This window comes from Lasioglossum baleicum, chromosome 6 (assembly GCF_051020765.1).
Source record: "Lasioglossum baleicum chromosome 6, iyLasBale1, whole genome shotgun sequence".
NCBI classification, from domain to species: Eukaryota; Metazoa; Arthropoda; class Insecta; order Hymenoptera; family Halictidae; genus Lasioglossum; species Lasioglossum baleicum.
Window position 1 is genome coordinate 3,203,978 of NC_134934.1, and position 18,473 is coordinate 3,222,450.

The window sequence follows — 18,473 nt, forward strand, 5'->3', positions numbered from 1 at the left end:
TATCGCATCGCTGCCGTAAATCGCTCTGCCGGTTTATTGGATAATCCCGCGGCGTTAATGTGTCGCTGGCACGACCCCGCTAGCGTCTTTGTCTGGTTCGCGATCCTCCGAACAGGATCCTCGACGATCTTCCTCGATGATCCCGGAAGACATCCCCTAACGCGGCTCTAACCCGTCACCCCCTCGAGGAGCGTGCCAGCCGGAGCTAAATCCAGACATATGATGCGCGGAGCCGTGACATGCAAATCTGGTCAAAGCCCGCCGCCATTACGTTTTCAAATCTTTAAAGTGTATTTAGACAGTCGGGGCCTGGTCAGCACAGGACACGCGATCGGCTGAAACGTTCGAGCACCCTCCACGACATTTCCCTCGAACGTGTTTCTTCCACTGATATTTCTCGAGCTTTCACCACTCTGCTTACTGGCAATTTTCTAATAGTCTTCTTCAAACCGGAGATCAACAGTCGGCGGACTAAACTGTTTAACCTTCACTCTGTGCGCATACAGTTGGTGTACAAAGTATTCGTACATCTTTCAAAAACGAATAACTTTTCTCAAAATTCTGTTAACTAATGAGATTACAAAATTTAATTGAATTCTCTATGAATCGGATTAAGAAACTTTATAATTTCAACAGCATTCCTAAGAGAACTTTTTATTAGTCTGGGGTGCGTTCACAACCGTATACTTAAAGTGAAGGTGATAAATCACAGCAATTTCATTCATAACTCTACAACATCATTATAATTTCAATAATTCTGGAACAAGCAGTGGTACATTTAGTGGACGGCTCTAAATATATTTTCAAACGATCTACACTATGGAATTTCACGTGAAAACCAGCTTTCTCGACCGTCAACGGAAAAACAATATTTTTCAATGGTTGATGAATAGCGATAAATAGTAAAAGAGCGAAACAAGACGGACAGAAATGAAAATTTCCAGTCGGTGAATAGAAATTGTGGCGCCTTGAGGAGATAGACGGGTTATGGCGGCGATAATCGTAAAGATCGAGGCTTTCTCGATCGCAGACGAGGTAGCCGTGTTCTTGGAAGCCGGCGACGGTTCCACGGAGTGGATCGGCGGGGCAAAGAGACGCGTGGCCGGCGTAAACGCTTGCGGATCGAGCGGTGCGATCGTTCGACGTGGACGATCGATGTCCACAGTCGGAGACGAGTTTTTGCCACACGCTCCTGCAGCCCGAGCAGCAGCAGCAACAACGTCGACCGTTTATTTCGTTTAACTTTCGATTCGCGAAGCCGCGCAGGGCGGTCCGGCCCGAACCTGTACGCGTGTGCAAGCGTGTTCTGCCCGTTCCCTTCGGGAGCCGCGCAACCTTCGCGTTTTATAGCGGGGCCAATTAATGCGGAATAAAAAGTAACCCGGGTTCGAGGGTGGTCGACACCCACTGTAGATCGCAGAGATCTTGCTCGGCTTCGATCGTGATGATGGAGTTGCTTTAGCCACAATTCGATACGTCGCGAGATACTGTTCCCGAATTTTGTCAAAATTCCTTCAAGTTCTTTAATCCTCTCGTTCCCTAGACTTTGCGGATCTTTATACAAAATAAAAATTGTCTGAAACAAATACCATTTCTCCATCTCTTGTCATCCTTTAAAACAGCTTAACAGAAGAAAATCTCCAAAAATTTTCTAGGACTGCTATTTGTGATATGATCCAAATTTTTTAAGTACGGTACACTTATTTTTAAAAAAATCAATCAAATTTCACAAATGCTTATTGCATAAAGATGTATTTCTGTTTGTTTTATAGAGGGTTGAGGTATAGTGTAAAGAACAGTCTGTTATAGCTCCGAAGAACAATGTATCTAAAATGGAATGATTTAAAATAGCAAGTGTGTAAAATCCATTTGACTATGTTTGATTAGCAAATCCATTAGTGGCATTTGTTTGGCTGATGAATCTGCGATGAAAAAATTTTTCCATCATTTATTGTGAGATTTAATTGATGATTGTGTGAGGACTGTACGTGTATAGACGTTTTTATGGCGCACAGTAGATGGATCACCCGAAATTTCATTTAGCAGAGCAAAAGAAAAATGCAGCGAGGTCGGCGCGGCAAGAGGAAACAGTTCTGATAAGAAGAGAGACGGTTCCAGCCAGGCCCGTCTCTTTTTTGTTCCTGCAATCCCACGGGTCTCCGATTCCTCTTCTCTCCCGTAGTCGCGAGATCATCGGTACAAAGAGACGAAACGCGATCGATTCGCGGTATTCCATTTCTTGTCGGCTCTGATCGCGAACCAGTCGTTTCACAGCGGTGCTGACAGCAGAGCCTGGTCCTGGATTCCCACTTTTTGGCAGGGACTGGTTCACGAGACGGTCGCGCCGCCTCGACACCTTTGTGCGCCGCGCCGGAGATGTCTTTTTCCGAAAATCGTTCAAACTAAAATCTCTCTACGCGGACTAAAAAATGTTTTCCGTCACTGAAATTATAATACACTTCAATATTGAAATCTTCCTTTTGTAATAATCTCTTCAAACTTGATCTACGCTCTTCCCGCTGTTTTGTGGAACTTTGGTTAACAAATTTTTTGATAACTAAAATCAATATGAATTTAAAGATTGAATCGTGCCCTTTATAGCAGGCAATCAAAACCTGCTATACAATTTTCGATTGCCGCTTCATCGATCTTTGAAGTCTTCCATTGCGCCATTCGATTTTCACAGTTTGGCATGGAACGGTTCGCGAAACGTGCGGCCGACACCTTCGCGATGCCTTTCAGCTCGAGAAGACGGTACCGGTGCATCGGGTCGGCATCTCGCACGAGGCGGGTGAATTCCTGCGTCCGATCGGGTCCCGGCCCGCGCCGATACCCGCGTTTGTTCCTGTTGCATGAAATAATAAATACGCGGAGCTGACCGAATGGTATTGCGCGGGGCTAAACTGACTCGTAAGCGTGGAAGCCGTGGAACAATGGGCGCGGACTCGATCGAACAGTTGGGGGGGGCAGGGGGGTAGCGAAGGGGATACGATGAAGGGGGCTATACTAAAGAGGGAGGAGGAGGAGGAGGGTGCCGGTCAGGAGGAGCCGGGAACGACCGTCGACACAATGGGGACCAAGTTGGCGGTCTGACCTCCGACCTCCGGCTCCGCACCACCGGAGCACCTTATTCGCATTCGCATTCGGATTCGTCCGTTCGATTGTGTGCTAATGCCTCGCGCGGTCTCCGCTACCGCGGGCTTTGCGCCGCACAACACACCGTCTCCGTCTCCGTCTCTCCTCTCCTCTCTCTCCCCTCCCCGCCCGTCTCCCTCTTTGCGAATCTAGCCGCTTTCTTTCTTTTCCCGCCGTTTTTGCAAGCCGCCGCGAACCCTTCTGAAAGATAGCCGCGCTCTCGCGTTCCAGATGGAATTTCCATCGTTCGATCGGCTACGGTCCAACTACGGCTCTCCTTGGGTCACCTTTTGAAGCATGGCAAGATTTATCATAGTACGACTTGCAGCTGTGGATTTTATGCACTTATAACGAACGTGTGTAGACCCCTGATTGGAAAATATAGGAATAAGAATTAGAAAATTAGTAACTGTGTCCTAAGAATTGTAATGCGAATTAAAATGCGGATACGTTAATACACGTGTATTTAAACATACGTGAAATAGTATACGTGTATCCGTGTACTTAAAATGACACCTACTGAAGTACGTGTACGTGAAATACACGTGAAATAGGGATCTAGCTACGTAAACGCGATTGCGGCCTGGATAGATCTTTTATCTAACGTTTTTGACTACTAAAAACCCCATCGCATGCATTATCGAGAAATGAGAAGGCGCATCACGCATCCTTGCGATCCTGGAAACGAGCCTAGCCCCTTGCTTGGAAAGTGTCGACGGTAGTTAGAACCGAGTAGTTTAACTGCGGAAGACAGTTGATGCTCGATGAAATGAAGGAAAATGGTGGATCAAGGCTGGCGGGTGGTTCGAAGCGCGACGGGTCGCCTCGGCCGGTTCTGGCGGGAACGCGAGAGAATAAACCGGGTTTCCGGTGGCCTTGCACCCGAATTTGAAACTTTCCCCGTTAGCTGGAGGCTGGGGGCGGCGGGGAAACGGCGCGACCGACTGGCAGAGGGGTCAGGGTGGCAGGGACCAGGGGTGGAACGAAGGTCAGTGTCTGCATAAAACCACGCGAGCCTGGAGGCTACAGGCTGTCGGGTTCGAGACTACCGCCGAGGCGTTTGCTATGCGGGCTGCGCAGCCCGTGGCTACGTGCCCTGCCTGACGAGCCACGACTCAAATTCAACTCAAACTCGGTTTTCTGCATCTGCTGGTCCGCTTTCCCTCGTTGCTCTTCCACTAACCCGGCTCTGGTCCTTGCTGTCCGCGCGTCTCCTCTTCTCTATCCTCTTTTCTCTCGCCCCCTCTCCTCATCACTCTTCTAGACGCCCCCATGGACCTCAACTTCCGCCACCGACTGCCTGTCTTACCTTTCCGCGTGACTGACCGTCGTCTATTAATTTCGTACGGATCCGGTCGCGCATCTTAATTCAATCGCTTTCCTCCTCGCTCCTTCGATTCTTGTTTACTGATCGAATGATTGCAGCTGACCCTTCGGGCCTGGGCTGTTTTGCCGTTCACCTCGACCCAGGTGCCATTTAGTCTTAGGAATTATTGGTAATCTTTTGGGAAATTGGAATTAAGGAGAGAGCAGGTGATTGTGAGTGTTCATCATTTTCAAAAATGGTTATTGCGAGTCCCAGCATCCTGCACGTGTCAGAAAAGCATGTAGTTTATTCTAACTGAAAAGAATTATCATTCATATTTAAAACAGCCCCTCCATAATAATTGTTCCAATGTCACTCTACTTACATTTCGCTGCTCCGGAAGTATAATGACGCAACTGTAAAATTTTGTGAAATTGACTTTATTATGTTGGCGGGCTCAAAAATGCATTTACTAGATGTTTGTAAATCGACATAATGTAAATCGAGGCTGGTATTTATTGTTTTATAAATTGAAATAACTTAAAAGTTGCAATAATAATCCCCAATGTCTATAAACTACTCTCATAGAATAATTAAACCGAATCTTCAATTTTTGCAGTTGTGTCATTAGACTTCCGGAGCAGCGATTTACATTTCATATTTTTGTAACTTATGTTTCTGTAACCCACGGTAAAGCTAAATAGGGGATGATTGTACAGGAGAGTAGTCTACGGTGTAACACAAAATTTCTATTCACAATGCTTTGCTTTCAAGAAAATCGTATTTGAAAATCCGTTCAGCGCTGGCACATTAGCATACACGAGAAGTAGAAACAGCCAGTCATGGACAGACCATTAGCCGACGCATTCGGTAGCACGCGTATCTTACAAATTCCCTACCTTGTTTTTCATGAAAACAGGATGTCCCGTAAAAAAGTTTCTACTCTACTTTTTTAATCCACTTGTTTCCCTCGAATCTAATCCTACTATCTTCGTACATCTAGAATGTAAAACTCTGCGAGAGTTTTTGTACCTTCAACATGATGGTGCTCCCCCGCATTACAGGTTACCAGTTCGCCAGTGGTTAAACAATCGATTCCCACTATGTAATTGTAGGATAGATCGGTAGAAGAGGTATTATTGAGTGGCCACCAAAATCACCAGATCTAACTCCAGTCGACTTCTTTTTGTGGGGACACTTAACGTCTGTTGTTTATAAAACACAACCAGAAAGCGTCAACAATTTGCGTCGCAGAATTGTGCAAGAATGTAGAGCTATTCCAACAGATACCTTCAAAAATGTTCGTTCTGAATTTGAGAATCGTCTGTATTATTGTTTACAAAACAACGGAGAACATTTTGAAAGTTTGTTATAGTTATAAAGTAATTACAAACTTTCTCGCAGTATAAGTATGACTCGCTCTACTTCTCTTTAAATATCTCCGAAACTAGTGCGCGGATAAAAAAAAAAGTATCCCACGAAAATTGCTAGTCTTTTTACGTACAATAAGATGCCATAATAAAAAATATAGGTTTCCATTTGAAAAAACAAAGTTGACCTTGAAATAGCCTTGAAAACTCCATCCAAATAAAAAACTAATACTACCTCCTTCTTTCCCCCTTGAAATCCTTGGACACGTGTTTTACACTTTTTTGATATCTTTCATACTTTTCAAGATATTTGGCTGGAAAGTTTTCAAATGAACACCCTGTATATGCCCATAATTATGAAAGTGGTCTAAGTGATATATTTCTTGTTACGAGATATTTAAAGGAAAAGGATATTAACACTAAATGACTATCTAACGGTTCATTTTTCACAATATCGTAAAAATTACATTGAATTAATTTCGTTTAAAATAATGTGATGTGAAATAACTGATAAACTCACTTTTTTATCATTTTCACTTAAATCACTTTTATAATTATGGGCATATATTGCAACGGTTTCAGTCGACTTCTTCCCTTGAAATTTAATTTAACATTCTTCCGATATCTAGAATAAATTCTTTCGAACATAGACGAACTGAAATCTTCGCCGCAAGATTGATTGCATCTTCGAAGGAGTCAGCTATGCAGCTTCTCCGACTGAAAATCGTTTCATTCGGTTCGACGGACTCATTCATTTCCAAGAACATTCGTCAAACGAACGTTTCCCCCGGCAATAAAATTCGCGCGGCTCCCAGGACGTCATCGACGCCGCTCGAAATGTAGCAGGATATGCAATCAGTGAAATAACCGGGTGTATAGGCAGACGCGGGCGCGGGAAGGTTGAGCGACAAGCGTGACGGGTCGGCGAAGCGGCCGATTACCTGCCCGGCGATAATTAAACTGAACTAAAAATCCAATCTTGTCGATCCTCGCCCTGAATGTTCCCCTACGGGCACCACGGTTCTCCGTGTTTTTCCTACCTCCCTGTCGTCGCCTCCGTCCTCGTGTTTCCCTCGCTAATCACCGTCGAATAATCGCTTCCGGTCATCCTGGTTTTTCGATAACGACTGCGATCGACAGAGATTCCACCCGAGATTTTTTCACTCGGCCATTTCGACCACACAGTTGGCATTCTCCGCAGATCCTTTCGTCTTCGACACTTACATACTATTTACTTTTCATTCCTCGGTTCTTCAGCTCTCTTCACTTTCTTTTTTATACAGATTTTTTAATACTGATAGCGCAGTTTGATCCCCTGAGTTTACGCAAAAGTATATAAAATGTAGAGAAAAAATTTGTCTCCATAAGTATTTGTGAGATTTTATTGCTTTTTAAAAGATAAGCATACAATACTTAAACAATTTAAAACATATCTCAGATAGATTCCCAGAAAATTTTTGTAAATTGTCCATTCGTCAACTTTTGCATTCCGTTTTTGTCAGCCTGGGGTGCATTTGCACCCGATAGCACAGAGAGGAGGTTAAAGAAAGGTGGTTGAAATCCGCAGTTGTTTCGCCGGAAGAAAAGCTGGGCTGGAATGAACAACGTGTCGTCGGGCGGGAAGAGCGTACACAATGCGAACGGAAATCGATTTTTCGAAAGGACGGAGGTGGTCGGCGAACGACGGCAACGGCAGCGAGGCACTTAACCTCCGTTTCGCCGCGCGATAGCAGCAGGATCAGCTGACTAGCAAAACTGACCTAATTATTATGCATTTATTCGCGCGTATTCAAATGCGCCGGACGGCGGCGGTGGCCGTTTCGTTTCTCTCTCTCGCTACCTCGTTCTTTACCACGCTCCGTTTCTCTCTCTCTCTCTCTTTCTCTCTGACTCGTTCTTGGTTCTGCGCGTGTCCCTTTCGCTCTCCTTCGCACCAACACGCTCTATTCTCACAGACGATCTCAACGCGCGCATGAACGCGGTTCTGTCGAGGAAACGGCCGCGCGAATTTTTCTACTGGCACGCATTGTCATCGAAATTAGTCTTCGACAGCATCCACTTTTGATGAAATTGTTGTCCTTAACAAAGTCATGTTGAAAAATCATGTAAGCAAGTCAGAAAACCAGAACGTACATATGCCAGAACGGGATCTTTGTCCAATTTTCCATCAACATAGTTGGTTTATTTGAATTTTCCTTTCAAATGAGTTCATATATGTACAAGGTGAGTCACCTAACGTTGCCACCTCAAATATCTTTGTTGTTTTTACAGATACGTCAAATGTCTGAAGGACAAAGTTGAATGGTAAAATGGAGCTCACACACACATACGATACAAAAAAATTTTTGTTTTTATGTAATTTTTTTTTAGAGATATAAAGTTCACCTTCATTTTTTAAAATGGAATGTCCTATTCTTTTATTATACCATAGATCGATAGAGTATGAAATTCTGAGTGTAAAAGTGTTGATCTTTATATGTCCTAAACCTAATAGTTAACGAGATATTGTCGAAGCAATTTTCTTTTTTCTTTGGATAATATCTCGTTAACTATTAGGTTTAGGACATATGAAGATCAACACTTTTATACTCACAATTTCATACTCTATCGATCTATGGTATACAAAATAAGACATTCCATTTAAAAAAATGAAGGTGACCTTCATATCGCTAAAAAAAATTACATAAAAACAAAAATTTTTTGGTATCATATGTGAGCCCCATTTTACCATCCAACTTTGTCCTTCAGACATTAGACGTGTCTTTAACAACAACAAAGATATTTTATCATGTACAAAGCAGATCGTATTAAAAAACTTTCAGCGGTGGCGCTGTGGCACTATTCGATTTACGCGGTTTTTCGACTTACTGTAATCGTAAACCTGCTAGAGATGAGCGGTTATCCCGCTTCTACTAAACAAAAATGAAGGTAACACAGAGAGACGGTTCAGCTGAGAGATCTACATCGAGAATTTTTCCACGGGCACGCATTGTGGAAATCGGCGTCGCGTCGGTCGGCTTCCAGTTTCGGTAAAATCGTAGTCGCTAACAGTCCCGCGGTCGTGGCTGGATCTTGATCCATTGCGGGAGACGCGATCGCGATAAGAATCGTTTATTATCGCTACAACTAGGGCCCGCGATTTAGAGCGATCGGCTAATTGGACGGGAACTATGCGATCGAGGATTGCGAAATCGATCGCTTGCCTGTTAGCAACCTCTCTCTCTCTCTCTCACTCTCTCTCTCTCTCTCTCTCTCTCTCTCTCTCTCTCTCTCTCTCTCTTGATTGCACTCTAGCGTGCACGGCCGGCGACAGCCGTTCAAGCTTCAAGGACGAATTAGCGGAAGCAAAAAACTTCGCGAGCGTATACAGTCCATGTTTTTTTCTGCTCGTGCACACGCGGCCCCTCCCCTCTTCACCCCTCGATTTTCCGCTGCACCGGCGATCGACGCTCTCCTTGAACCGCCGATTACACCTTTGCGTCCGGTGCCACCGATATCTCCTTCTCCTCCCTGCACCTCGTGCGTCTTTCCTCTTGAACCGAGAGGTGCGAATGTCCGTGACACCGGACGTAACGAACGGGGACACGGGAGTTTGCCGTCATCGCTACGATTCAACACGGTTTCAGAATCTTTTTTCGCTGTGCAGACACCTTTATGTACCAAGTTTTTCTGAACGGCGTATTCTCTAAATATTGTTTCATACAAATTGGCGAAGCTCGGAGGAGTGTTCCGGAGACTCGATTTTCTTCAGACAATACCGTTTCTCATTCTGTGTTCAATCTAGGCTCCGTCTAATTTAGACCATCGAGATGTGCAGTGAGAAATACGTAGTGTATACGTCACTGAACTGTAAGTAGATTAAGTTGGAGAACTGAGTGTGGCTGTACTTTAGGCTTTTTTTGGCGAGGATTGTCAAAGCATCGATATCCTAGAAACAATCCAATGATGAGTAGGCTGCGGATCTTTATGCAAAATAAAAATTGTCTGCATCGATTGCAAGAAGTAGAAACCAAATAGAATGTTAAATCTTCCGTTAATGATTTTAATAGAGGAGAAATCATATATTGACATCTTCAATTTTTAAAATATTTCAACAATTTTGAATATCATCTCAATTTTACTATAAATGCATAAAGATCCGCAGTCTAATGATGAGAATAGAAAGCGGACTCTCTCAGTATACAATAATTAATTTTTCTTAACTTGAAACATCACATTTTCTTCAAATTCAGAATAGAAAAAGAGGATGATGGATTGCCAAACGATCGTAGAAAATCTCAATTCACTTCTTATGATATGATGTATGTACGATGAATGCCGCTATCAACGAAGAGAAGTGACAGTGGCATTTAGCTACTTTGTTGGTCGTTTAAACATGTAACACGTGACACGTGACATTAGTAACATTTTCAAACAATAGAGACTCTTCTGTGAGTCAAAATTAATTCATCCATGATTATTCATTCTCCAACAGCTACCAAACGCATCGGCTGATTATTTCCAAGATCTAACCTAACCTAATACCGTCGTATGCATTTGTTGCACTATTGTCCACATTGGCGAACATTGTAGTATGCTCCCACATTAAGAATCTTTACTTCCTGCTTCGCGGAAAGTGGGGTAACAAAGTTCATCGGGGAACAGTGGAAATCTACAAACAACTTATGTAAAAATCATTGACAAACAATTACGATGTATTGTGCTCGTGAAACGATCATTGCGTGCATCAGTATATCTACAACTAAATACGAATATGTAGTGAAAATCGATTTCCATAATCCAGCAAAAAAAAATTCCGCAAGAACAGGGCACACGAGTTACACATTTTCGTACTATTATTTAAAACTATTTTTACATGCGCATGCTTGATCGAAATCGCTGAAAATTTCAGTGTCGTACTAAAAGTAAGTAAATCCTGTAGAATGGGAATATTCTAGGTAAAAAATCTGTTGTTTTTGGAATTAAAACTGCTTCTAGTGCAAAGGATTGAAGAAACAGCACGGACCGCTTTCACTGGAATCCTCCGAGAGAGATCCGAGACCCGTAAAACGTCTCAAAATCCAAAACAACGGTTCTAAAAACGGTCCTGCGTGCGAGCGACATCTCGAGCAGGATTCAGGGGCAAAGGAGCGTCGCGGTGTCATGGAAATAGGCGTCGGGGCTTGTCCGCCTTGTCTAGTCGGTATTTCGGTCGGTCGGTCGGTCGATGCTTCGCTTTCGCCGTTGTGGAGCGTGTGCTGGGTTCCCTGTGATCCTACGGGATGCGAGAGAGAGAGAGAGAGAGAGAGAGAGAGAGTATGCGGGTATTCTCACAGGCTCACGGGGCGGACAGGGACATAGGAGGGTGGTTGGTCTGTGTTGGGGTTCGTGTACACACGTAGCAGCGTCCAGGGAGGGTCGCGGGAGGGCGTCTCGGCGCCATGCTGATTTGCATGCGCCGCCATGACGGGCGCCGCCGCTCGAGGGGGGTTGCGCGACGCACGGGACATGGGGGGAGGGTTTCGGGAGGTTGAGTGAGGGTTAGGAGGGTTCGGAGGGTGAGCATCGATCGCTTTCTCCTGTCCGCCCGCTGCTTTCAACCCCCCTGCACACCCCTCCGGTCGCCAACTACCCCTACCGCCCTCCAAAAGCCGGCAGCCGACAACCCCCACAGGCTCCTCACTCTCTCTCTCTTCTCTCTCTCTCTCTCTTGCCCCCACTACCAGGTTTTACATTTCGCGCTCGTTTTCTCTCGCAGCTCCGTTTCTTTCCTCCGTCCTCGTTCATTTTCCTCGCTTCACGCTGTGTTATCTTTTCCTCGTCCCTCCCTCTCCCCGCGCATCCCCCGCCGTTTTTCTCAACCCCAGCAAGCGCGGGAGCGCGCGCGCGAGCGAGCGGACCGACGCAGCTCAACCCCAATAACCGACGCCGACGTCGGAAACCAGAAAACAACGGACCCTGTTCTCTATCTTTTTCCATCTCGTTCTCTCTTTCATTCTCGCTCGTGTTTGTTCCCCTTTTTCTTTTCCGTTCTTTCTTTCAGGCTCGTCGCTTCTTCTTGCTCTGTTCACCCTCTCCCTCTCTCTCTCTCTGTCCTCCACGCTTATCATTTTTCACGCGCTCGCGAGAAAATTCCCTTTCGTCGCGGGTGAAAGCGACCCGAGTCTCCGATCGAACACCCTTCCGGTTACTCGAGCTCTCCTTGCTTCGCCGTGATAGTCGTTGGTAGCGTCCAAGCTAAGCGTTCTTTTCTGCAGAGTTATGGTGAAATTCGCAGAACTGGTTTTATCGAGATAGACCTCGGTGATAATGATTCAGCAGATAACGGACTTGACCGACAAAGATCGTAATCGACAGTGGTCTAGTTTTGATCTAGTTCCTGTTGCTTTCGTATTGTTGAAAAAGATTGAAAACCGATGCAAAGCTGTGTAGAGTAGTTCTGGAAATAAGATGCTGCAAGGATGTCTGGCCATTGATCAGCCTAATCTACTCGTCGCTAAACAGCGAATTGTATGCATTTCTAATGAAGGAATTGTTAGCGTTTCTTTCTGGAATAAAAACACAGAGCTCAGGGAAGAAGGAAGGTTTGAAGCGGGGAAAAAACGGATTGGGAGCACAAGCGGTACGAACAAAGGACGCAGTCGTCTATTTACTTATGCGGCCGCGGATGAGTTCCGTGGGGCGGCGCTGCATGGCGGGTGCAAGGGGTCACTGCCTCTAGCTCTGTTTGTTTTCGTTGGACCACATAGCGTGATACGTTTGCGTAATGCGCCACGTCCGTCGTCCTTTCCTCCCCCGCGATCCGCCCGCTCTGTTACCGCTGAGGGTGACGCGAGCTGCGCCGGAATCTGCCCGACGATAACTCATGCGTGTTATCCTTGGATGCGTCCTCCTGCGTTCTTTTATCGTGGAAGAAACTTCCCGTGCACCGGTTCACTTCGAACGCTCGAAAATGGACGAAAATTCGAACGCGGTTGGCGAATCTAAGAATCTTACATGTTCCAACTGCAGATTTTGTACCAATCTTCATCTTCTGAAAGTGAGTAGACTTTTTGTAAAGGGATAGTAAGATTTTGATTACCTTTGACGTACAGTAGATTCCCATATAACGCGATGAAAAAATTGTTTAAAATTACTGCATATTTATATCTTGTGTATTGTGATTTTTCGTTATTACAGGACCTATATTATGAAATAAAATGGTACTTACTAATTTTTGCTAACGTAGTACAAATTTTCTACCTGACTTGCAACAAACTCCTCAACAGAGTAGGGCAATAATCAACTAATATTTAAAAATGGCCAATAGTCTTTTTGAATGTTAGTCATAGCAAAATAGTCATTAGTCAAAACTTTTGTCTATGACTAATATTAAAAAAAACTATCAGTCATTTTTAAATATTAGTTGATTATTGCTCTACTCTGCTCCTCAATCAGCTTTTGTTTGTCCGATACAATTCTCAGTTGCCTTTTGTCCATAAAATTATCTACAATTCTACAAGAATGGTGAACATTGTTTGAACATTCTCCGTTCGGTAACAATAAAACAATAAATCTATGACGATGAGATGACGGATTTCAAATTTTTCCCGTGTCACGAATGATCGAGATTTCAGCGAGGCTTTCGCGAACCGGAACAGAAATGAAGATTTCAATCAACCGCTGATTCTCCGCTATGAGAAACCGGAAACTCGGAAAGAATGAAGGTGTCAGAGCATCCGTGAATCGCAGCTGTTAATGTGTCCCGTAACACGCGGTCGGCCGACGTGGATGATCGCACGCGCGTGTAATAAGATAATTGACCGTTCCGTTCGGCGACGAGCGAATAAAGTTGGCAGGTGATGCCGTTCGATGACAGCAATTTGCGTTCGCCAGCACGCCTAGTAAAGCGGTCGTTTCCGGTCGGAGCGTGTTGCATCCGTGTCTGCGATCGGTTCGAGAAGATCGCGGGAGAGACCTCCTTAGTCAACGGAGAAGATATTATTAAGTCTGCAAGGGACGTTGAAGGGATCGATTAAAAGGCTCACGCTCTGCGAGGAAAAACTGCGCTCAGAAACTGCACTGAAGCTGCGCAAAAACTGCAGCTGGCTTAATCGGGAAACGCGGTGGAAAGCGAAAGTCGCTTAGAAACGACAATATTGTTGTGCTGGCGGAGATAATCTTCAAGATTCAAGCTACAATCTGAGTTTTTATTGAATATTACAACTTATTGAATATCGTTCGCGTTACTAGGATCCTTCTACGTTACTACGATAAGTGGGTTACTTCTAAATATTCATTGCTAAAGTGCGAATGTTTATGGAATTTTCAATTTTTCTAGACTTTTGAAAAAGTGCAAAAAATTAAATCTGATTTTCAGTGGTAGTAGCCTTTGTAGATCTGGAATAAATGAAAATCGTACTAATTTTTCTGTAGAATTTTATGTCATAGCAGTTTTTGAAACTTTTTACACGGAACTTTATGCAAAATAAAAATGGTCTGCATCGATTGCTAGAAATAGGAACCAAGTGAGAAACAGCTCGTCGGCTAGGTAGACCGTGGATTAAAACAGTAAGTAGCGAGAGCAGAAGTATCGTTGGAATTGAATAATTCCAGCGACGCGTCCTCCGGTTGCAAACTGTTTAAATAGTGCGGGTGTCCGGCGATGAGTTTGCAGTAGCAGAGCGCGCAACAGTGTAGCGACGCGTGTTCGAGCGGGTAAATAAAGAGGAGGTTCGATTCCGGTTGCGTAGAACACACGGTAGAGCAGGAATCTCGCGTTTCTCGTATCGCGTCCGTGCGCGGCGGACAAGAAGGGCCAAAAGAGGACAGAGATCGGGATCGAGGGTGAAAAAGACGACGCCGGTGACGAGACGAGCGGGACAGAGAGGAGGAAGACTAACCAGACGGAAGAGAGAGAGCGAGAAAGAGAGAGAAGAAAGATAGAAAGAGAGGGTTACGGAGAGTAGTACGAAGTACGGGGCGAACGGCGTGGACCCCTTGGATGGTTGCCTCATGAAAGATGCATAAGACGACTCACCGGGGGCGCGATAAAGAGTCGACAACAGACAGACCGACAGTCACCCCCTGCGCACCCCCTAATACCCCGATGCAATACACTGCCACCCCGCGTCTACAGGAATACTGGGATGCGGCAGCCACCCACCGCAGGGGGGTGGTTCCCACTATCAATTAATTATAATCTAGATTGATGGATCCGATCCACGTCCGTATCGGAGATTAGTCTTGCTTCTGTCGCGAACGACGCCCGTCAGTATCCACGGCAATAGACAGACTCCAAAAATTCCGACAACCCTCCGTAACAGCCTTTTACGCAGCCCTGGACGCAACAAGATGGAAGAAGATTGCATCTTCGGGTCGGTAATTCTTGTTTATTCGACCGACTGTGTCTTCATTCGGATGTATCTGAGATTCTTTGTCTTGTTTGCAGAAGGGGATGAAAAAGACGCTAATTAAAGATATTGAACCGGTAGTTTGTTTCGGTTCAGCTTTCTGGTGTTTTTTGTACTTTCGAATAAATTATCATTAAATTCAATGCATAAAATCCTAAGTCTAATTGTGAACAACGTTCTAGTCGTAGAAAGTATGAAAATTGTAGTACAAGAGGTAGATCAATATAATGATAATAAAATCTGAAGCACTCAGTAAACGATTTACAATTTGTAGAAATGGGCAAGCGTGTACCAATTACCGAGAGGTTTTCGGTAAGACGTTTCGAGGACGGAAAATTCGAAAATAGTGGAAGCTTTTGGACGGAAAGCTGTATCGAGGGACGATAAGACGAGAGAGGGACGTCGACGTACGTTCCCGAGGTCTGTGGGCTAATGGCATGCAAGCGAGCGATGGCGGCCGCCTCTCGTCCCCTCGCAGCACGGCCGGTCGATAGGAATTAGCATTTTTATGGGTCTATCCCGCTTACGTGCTACGGTGCCCCGTGGCACCTAGATTCTTCGGCGTTGTTCACGCACCGCTCGCGCTTGTCGAATGTCTCGAGCGTTTCGGCTCGCGAATTCTCTCGCGAATCGCCCTAGCAGCGTATCTTTCTCGCGTCTCTCCGCTGAAGATTTATAAGACAAAGAATTGCTGAAGATATAGACCGATTCGGCGAAGGACGATCGATGATGTATCGATCGGGAGCGTTCATCTTTCCACGGACGAAAAAACTTGCACTTGTTCCTGATCGACTTCTTCGGCAAATCGAGGGACTAATTGGCGAGCGTGCCGTATGATTGACCTTCCTCCCATCGCTGCAGAATCGATGCGAAAAAGTATGTTCAGACGTGAATTCTTTGTCGAGCGAAATTATAGAGGTCTTGGATATTCTCAGTTTAACCCGTTAATCTTCTTCGTTTCAACTTGTACGTCAACAACCATTATTTACATCCAATGATGTACAGTTTCAATGCATAGTTTTACCATATGTAAATTAATCTGTGGTCATTCGAGAGCACAAATGTGCCCACAATTATGAAAGTGGTCTGAGTGAAAATTTGACAAAAACGAGTTCATCAGTAATTTTTATAATATTGTGAAAAAACGAACCGTTAGATCGTGCTTGTTATTTCAACGTATACTTTAAACATTTCCAGACAAGAAGTATATGACTTAGACCACTTTCTCATAATTATGGGCAGAAATATCTACAATCATTTCGCTGTTTGTCCACGGAAAAAAGAAATTGAAAATGTGTATGTACATGGTTGATACGCGACCACAGCTGTATCACAAGAAAAATGAACGTGAGAGAAGAGAAGAACCATTTAGGGTCCGTTTATATCGAACGTGAAATTACAATTCCGCGCGTAGCGTAGGAAGCGAGAGTCGTCGGTCGGAATGACCGCGTTTCAGCGTTAACCTCGACATTGTCGGATGCAAATGCGATTCGGCGCGTAGATCGCATCGCGAAGGAGTGGATAACGTTAATGCGGAATCCGCGATAACGGAACGCCGCAGTTGTGCTATTCCGGCTTGTATATACGAGAGAAAGAGAGGTGGACGTTTGGAAATCGCGATACATCGGAAGAGAGATCGGAGCACACCTCGGCGACCTCGTAGTAGGTTGTAAGGGAAGAGTAAAAGCAGCGTCCGTGCTACCCCATAAAGGCCAGCCGGCCAGCCTATGGGGTGTTTAGTGCGTATTACGGGGAAAAGGCGGCCATGGGGGTTCGCGAAAGGGAGCGTCGAGAGGGAGAGAGCTGGGAGAGAAACGAGAGAGGATGAGGCTTGTCGAAGGGCCGGAGGGTCTTTCGAAGGTGAGCGCAGGCGCGTTTCCATGGGCAACGTGTCTATACGCCCCCTCTTTCGCGGATAGGGGGTATATATCCCATTCCAACGCAACTCGTTCCCCCTTTAGTCACTCCATCTCATTCTGTCACCGTTCGTTCTCCGCGCCCTGCTGCCCACTTTGAGTTCCTCTGCCCGGAATCCTCTCCCTCGATCCCTTTCTCTTCCTCTCTCTCTCTTTGCGATTCTTCTCTACAGGCTCCTAGCGACGCCACGTCTACAAGGAATCCCCTGTTCGACGACGGGTGTCGCCGATTTTCTTCGACAGCTAGGCCGATTTCAGGGTCGCGGATCCTGCACCCTTTAGGCTTTTCCTGTCGCGAGCCTCGATCGATTCCGCCTACGTTGATTCTAGATTCAGCATCTTGCCACTGCGTCTAGCAACAACCTGATTATCCTAGATGTCAGTAATGTTTGTCCGTTTTGATGGATGTTATCTTTGAAATTACAGGCGTAGGATTCTTTCATTGGAGGTCAGGTTTCGAGGACGTTAACCCGTTGCGCTCGGACCTATTATATTTGAAACCAAAAACCAACCGTTTCCTCTGATCAAGAATACTTCCGTTCAGCATGGTTTCTTACATTTTATGAAACTGTGTATAGACAGCGGATCGTATGCAAAATCAAAATTTTCTACCCGAATTGCAACAAGCTGGAGCGAAATGGAAATTTATTTTCTTTCTTAACCCCATGGCGTACTTTGACGAGGCAGACTCGTGATGAAGGTTTTTAACAAAATTTGATTCGTTTGTAATCAATATTTAAGCATTAAAATAAACGTAGCCATACAAAATACATACATTTTCTTTTCCCTTCTACGACATTTTTGTGCATTCGTTCTAATCACTGTAACTGTAAAAGAAAAGGCAAGGGGTTAATGTGTTTGACAGGCTGAAAATAATATAGCAAAATTGTTAAATTGATCTGATGCAGTCTACTGATATGACAGAATGGGGGGTTAGTCCGTCAGTCGCGATTTGGGATCGGCGTTTCGGAAACGCGGCTGTTTCGAAGTTGACCCAATTAGAGCGCAGGGTTTTCGCGCGGCGTTTTTCGGCTGGCTGGTAGGATTGTAAGTGAAAAGGCTGTCGGCGAGGATAGGTATTCGATTTGCGAAAGGTCCGTGGCAAAAAGCCATCCCGCGATCCGGCGTCGTCGTCGCCGCGTTCATTTGAATAATATTCGTGTAGCGCGAGCGAAGAACCGCGCGTCCCCGCCGTTTTTCGGCCCGATTCCGTCCTCGTAAAAACATCAGCTCGCGCAGCTAGCTTTCTCTCTCCGTCTCTCTTTCTCTCTCTTTCTCTCTCTTTCTCTCTCTCTGTTCCTCTACGTTGCCCGGGCCGTTTCTGTTCAAACAAAACCACCTTGTCCGCCACGGTTTTTTTCGACTTTACATTCAG

At 45.1% G+C, this 18,473-nt stretch overlaps 1 protein-coding gene across 4 annotated transcripts in view; it reads left to right on the forward strand.

The window, feature by feature from the left end:
* Positions 1–18,473, forward strand: part of LOC143209766 (uncharacterized) — a 206,475-nt gene that overhangs the window by 35,062 nt on the left and 152,940 nt on the right. The window lies entirely within an intron of this gene.